Consider the following 1,429-nt stretch of genomic DNA (forward strand, 5'->3'; position numbering starts at 1 on the left):
GATACTGACCTGTGGATCTCTCCTTTGCATCCCCCCAAGATGCTGACCCAGTACTACTTGCTCTCTTCCAGTTTCTGCCCACTCCTCTCAACCTCCTCCTGCTTCCATTCTTTGGCCGTTGGTTTAGTCTCCCCTCCTCTTCTGAGTTCCAGAACCACAGTCCTCTCCATGTCTTCTGGTTGTCTTCCTAGTACCTGTACCTGGCTGGATTTCTCTGCAAATGTGTCTCCCCATCCCCAAAGTTTCTAACTCCACCTGAGTGCCCTTGGTTTTAGATTGTTTGGAGAAGATAAAGAGGAAGGAGAGGACAGTATTGTTCTTTAAAGATTTGTTTTGTTTGTATTAGCTTACCTGTGTAAGTGCAACATATGTGTGCCGGGCACCTGTGAGGTTATGATGAGGACATTTGGCTGGGCAGTGGTGGCGCACGCCTTTGGTCCCAGCACTCAGGAGGCAGAAGCAGGCGGATCTCTGTGAGTTCGAGGCCAGCCTGGTCTACACAATGAAATCCAGGACAGCCAGGGCTACAAAGAATCCCTGTCTTGAGAAACAACCCGGGGGGGGGGGGGGAGATGTTGAGGATGTTGCATGCCCTGGAACTGGAATTTTATAGGTGTTTGTTAGCTGCCCTGTGGGTGCTAGGAGCCAAGTGAGGGTCCTCTGGAAAAGCTGCAAGAGTTCTTAACCAATGAGTCTTCTCTCCAACCCCAGGCTGGTGTTCTTAAAGAGGAAGTAAGATCCTACCTACCGTCAGCCCAGGAAGAGGACTAGGAAGGGAATGGGAATCCCCACTGCTGACTGACTCAGTTTCCTGGCTTACATGTATATTAGAACTGATTTCAGGTCTAGAGAGAAGACATGCTTGAACTCCAGATGAGCAGCCATTCCTCTAAAGTAAACCCACCCCATGATGCTGACCTTGCTGGCTTCCTCCTGGGTTCTTACTAAGAAGAGACAAAGGGCTTAAGATCAAAATCATAAACCTGTTGCTGTCCCCACAGGAGCCCCAGCCACAGCAGACATAACCTCAGTCATAGCGCCATAGCTTCAGCCACAGCGTCATAGCCCCAAACATAGCGCATGGCCCCAGCCATAGCACCCTAGCTCCAACCATAGCACCAGAGCCCCAGCCATAGCAGACATAACCTCAGTCATAGCGCCATAGCCTCAGCCACAGCGTCATAGCCCGAAACATAGCGCATGGCCCCAGCCATAGCACCATAGCTCCAACCATAGCACCAGACCTCCAGCCATAGCAGACATAACCTCAGTCATAGCGCCATACCACAGCGTCATAGCCCCAAACATAGTGCATGGCCCCAGCCATAGCATCCTAGCTCCAACCATAGCACCAGAGCTCCAGCCATAGCGCCATAGCCCCAACCATAGCGCCATGGCCCCAACCATAGCACCATAGCTCCAACCATAG

This window comes from Microtus ochrogaster, chromosome 15, assembly GCF_000317375.1.
Source record: "Microtus ochrogaster isolate Prairie Vole_2 chromosome 15, MicOch1.0, whole genome shotgun sequence".
Taxonomy (NCBI): Eukaryota; Metazoa; Chordata; class Mammalia; order Rodentia; family Cricetidae; genus Microtus; species Microtus ochrogaster.